Genomic DNA, 4552 nt, shown 5'->3' on the forward strand with positions numbered 1-4552 from the left:
TATCAATTGCCCGGTAGTAATTTGTTCACCCACCGTAATATTTTCTATCTCGAGAGAAGCCTCTAGTGAAACCTATGGCCCCCGGGTCTATTTTCCATCATATAAGTTTCCGATCAACAATTTTAGTTTCCTATGTACTTTCTTTGCAATCTTTTACTTTCCGATCTATAAACAAAAAATATAAAAAATATTACTTTACCGTTTATCCATCCATACCAGATCTCACTTTGCAGATAACCGTGAAGGGTTTGGCAACCCCTTTATCGCATTGGGTGCAAGTTGGTGTTTGCTTGTGCAGGTATTCGATGGCTTGTGCGTTGTCTCTGTCGGCGTTCTGGGAACGGGGGTCCCTAGACTTGCCTGCCTGCGGCCCACGGCGTGGCTGTGCTAGCAGGCCTGTACGGCCCATCTTCATCAACAAGGCATTCAAGACCCTCGCGAGGGGCCAAGCCTCGTGAGGCGGGCGACACAAGACCTCCTCAGGAGCGGCCTCGCCAGGTTGGCTCGTGAGGGGCGGAGAGATCAAGGCGAGGCAAACCTCGCGAGGTTCTCGTGACGTGAGCCATGACGATCGAGACCAGGCGGGCGCCAATGTGCACAGCGTCCTTGTTTCCCCTTTGGTGCTAAGGAGGCAAGCGCTGGCGCGGAGTACCGAGGCATCAAGCAAAGGTTTCCATATCAGTGCAACGAGACCAAGACCAGTAGGACGGCAAGACGGAGGTCACCATGGAGCCCAAGGCGGCGTCACCACCAGAGCCTTTTGCAGGCGAAGACCGCTTTTGTCAGGATAAGCTGTACTAAATGTCCCCTTTCAAATTGGCCATTGTTGGCTCCCTTCCCGCTCAATATTTGGGGAGAGGACCAGGGCCTATATAAATAGAACTAGCCACCACCTAGGGGATAACTCATTCAGAGGCATCTCACCTGATCCTTAGCCACACACCAAGCACAAGAACACCTCAACCTCAGGAGGCCGTTCTCCCCCTTGTACAGTTCATCAGCCCAAGAGGCAATCCACCACCACCACACTGGAGTAGGGTACTACACCACAATGGTGGCCTGAACCACTATAAATCTTGTCTCTTTTGTGTTGTGAGCTCGTCGAGTTCGTCCGCGAGATCTTAGCAAACCTAGGGCGTGGATCGATAGGGAGGAGAACTTCACGCGCACCCGAGAGTTCGAACCTTAAGGGTTTTGTCGGAACCCGTGATCCGACATTTGGCGCGCCAGGTAGGGTTGCACCGGAGTCTCTTCCCCGCCAGTCGATCTGCCGACGCTCCGCGGTTCCGATGTCCGGCGACCCAAGGGCTGGCGCCGACCGCTGGGCGGCCTGGCCCGCCCGGGCTGCGCCGCCTGCCCAGGAAGACCTCCACCCCGCGCTCCAGGTGGCACGGGCGCCACCTAACGCCGCTGGGCGCGGGCGGCGCGGCCAGGCGCCGTCCGCCCTCACTCCACGACAAGCGCGAGCCACTGCAAGGGCCGCAAGCCACGCCGCAGCAACGGCGCCACACACCCGGCGAGAGCAGGCGAACATGCGGGCAGCGCTCACGGTGGCACGAGAGCTGCTGCGGTGCCGACTGATGGAGAGCGGCCGGGATGCGCTGCTGGAACGCGTCGCCGAGCTGCTGGACGCAGCGGCCTCGGGAGCGCCGCCCTTCTGCTATCAGCTCACGCCTCAGGCGGCGGCCGGGGCCCACAGCAGGCCTCGCCGCGCCCGCGTGTTCCCGGGTGCACCCGGGGGCCTCGTCGACATCAACATGACCCACGGTGGAGGGCGCCCTGCCGCGCCCGCACCACCCCAGATGGGTGCGGGCACAAGTGTTGCCGCGTACGACCCCATCGGAGCACCGCCGTGCCATCCTCAGGACAGCATGACGGGCCGGGCAACATGGAGCGTGGGGCACTTCGGCGAGGTCTTTGAGGCAGCGGCCTCGGAGGCCTATGTGCCCCGCATGATGGACCAGGAGTACACGCCGGAGGACGACCCTGGCTCGTTCCTCGGGCCAGGTTGGGAGGAGGAGGCGTTAGGAGCTGAAGCCTTCCAGGAGCCGCCAAAGAGCCTCACCAACCGCGCCGTCGACAACAGATATAGGGTACCACTAATCCCTCAGGAGCAAGCTTACGCTAACCATTAGTCGCAAGGGGATCAGGTCACCACCGCAGCTGGTGGCCCCAGCTCCGCGACCTCCCTTCCGCCTGTGGGATCGCGCTGGGGGCTGCAGGAGAGGGGTCGGGAGCCAGATCCCTCCCCGCATCGCACGGAGCAAGGCGCCCCCCAGAGGTAGGCCCTCTGCTGGGGAGGTGCTGAAAATCCTACCCCCGGCAGGGGACCCGTGATCGCCGAGGGCGCTGCTGGCGTCCCCTTTGCCCCTTTGGTGGCGTCCTGGTTTCCGGTCACCCCCAGCAATGGCCGAGGGAGGCGCAAGGCGGTGCCCTCGTCTGGCGATATGAAGTAAGGCTCACGCCTGTGAAGATCGCCGCCCGTGACACTCTCACGTAATAATGAGTGGGGCTGTACACGCCCCGGAGTCTCCGGAGAGCCGCCCTCGGGCCTCGGGGGCTCCCTCCCACACCCTAGTGGCAGCACTTAGCTCCGCGCGGTGAGAAGACTTGAAGACCAGAAGACTAGACTAGGTGCCGGACGCGGCCATTTGCTTTGGATCCCTTTTCTGTAGCCTTGCCTTCTGGATTTGGATTTAAGCTGAATTTGAATTTTTATCGATGCGCGCGGGGGGTGCCTTTTCTCGTTCAAGCAATTTCTTGCCATCTGGTTCTTGCCTTGTTCTGAAGCTCGCGCTCGCTGCCTCCCCCTCCCAGGCCCCTCGCGAGCGGGGCTGGGCGTGGCACACGCACCATGCGCGCCGGTCGGCGTTAGATCCTCGCGAGGCCCTCTCGGGCGGATCAGCAGACCCTTCACGAGCTCCGCGGCAACTCACGACCTTACAATCTAGTTCGGGGCCCGCCTCAGCTAAGGTAAGCCGCAACAGCAAAACTTGCTGCCAGACTCATGGATCCACGAAGGCGCACACTCGGCTTGGCATAGAAGAGTAAAAATTGCGATTTGTTTACATGAGGGGCTCCCCCTCTCAAAATGCTCTCACAATCTTTAGGGGCCACACCCAAGTTTTTGCATACAGGGTAAAAACAGTAAGGGAACAAGGGATCAGCCAGATATGTCGCTCGCCGCGTCCTCCACATCGTCTTCAGATGCACCACTGGCGTTGCTGTCACCATTGTTGGCGTCACCTCCACCTTCACCGACGCCGGCATCGCCATCAGAAACCACGTCGCCTTCGTCTGCAGCAACCACCACCGCGTTATCTTCAGAAGCGAAGGCTCTGACCAGCGCATCCACGTTGTCCTCCACCCACCGCGCTAGGTCGCCACAGATGGCTTGCGGTACAGGGCAATGGCGGTGTCGAAGTCGAAGTCGGGGAAGGTGTTTCGAAGATGGCTGAAGACACGGGAGAACGCGCGCCCGAGCAGGCCCCAGCTTCTCTCTTCCACAAGCTGGCGAGCTCTATCAGACCGGGTTTCCAGGCGCGTCACCACGTCGGCAAAGAAGCGAAGGTGACTGGCATAGTCATTAGAGTGTGGGTGTGGGGCATTCTCGTCGCAGACGTGGCCCAACGCCGCGTTGGCCCTGATCCTGAGGTCCTAGAGCATGGGGGCGTGCTCACGCTCCAGCGTCCGCCGCTGAAGCACTTCCTCCCTATTCTGCCGCGCAATGGACTCGGCGTCATCAACCCGCTTCTGAAGAGAGAGCAGCTCGGCGCGGGCAGAGGCCAACTCCGCCTGCGCTGTGACCAGGGCGGCTGCCGTAGCCTCCTCGCGCCTCTCCACTTCAGCCAGCTTGGGCCTGAGGGCGGCGGCCCTACCCGCATCCTCCGTCCCCGCAAGCTTCAACCTCAAGTCATACCTACCCTCAAGATCTGCGCGAGCCTCGGCCACCCGGCGATCAACCTCCTCCTGAGCCCTGGCCTCGCGCGCATCGACGGCATCCTCCGCTTGGATGACCTGGCGCTCCCTCGTCTCCAACCGCTCTAGCTCGAGGCTGCGTTCCACAGCTTCCAAGGCCATCGTCTCCTCAAGCTTCCGGATCTCTTCCTCCTCGGCAGGTGCCCTCCTCATTGACGCAAGGGCGGCTTTGCGCGCCTCCACCTACTGCTCCAGGGGCGCGCTCCAGGCCTAGAGCTCCCACGCGCGCTTCTCTGCGGCGTCACGACGGCGGTCAGCTTCGTGAGCCTCCTCCAAGGCTCGGGAGCAAGCTTCACGAGAGACCTTAAGGGACGCCTCGGCCTTCGCATTGTCAAGATCACGCTGACGACGGCCGAGGTTGATAGCCACCTTCAACTTGTGCCGCTCCTCCGCCAACCGAAGACCCTCGGCCTCAAGGCGCGCGTCGACACCCGTGAGTTCTTCACCGAGTCGGTTCATCGCGCCCATCGCCTCCTGGAAGAGCTCATGACGAACAACGCTCCACCCTCGCTCGAACTCAAGTGCACGGCCCATCTCGTCCTCCGACGCGGAGGCTGTGGGCGAAGCCTGGAGC

This window comes from Aegilops tauschii, chromosome 1 (assembly GCF_002575655.3).
Source record: "Aegilops tauschii subsp. strangulata cultivar AL8/78 chromosome 1, Aet v6.0, whole genome shotgun sequence".
In the NCBI taxonomy this organism is placed as follows: Eukaryota; Viridiplantae; Streptophyta; class Magnoliopsida; order Poales; family Poaceae; genus Aegilops; species Aegilops tauschii.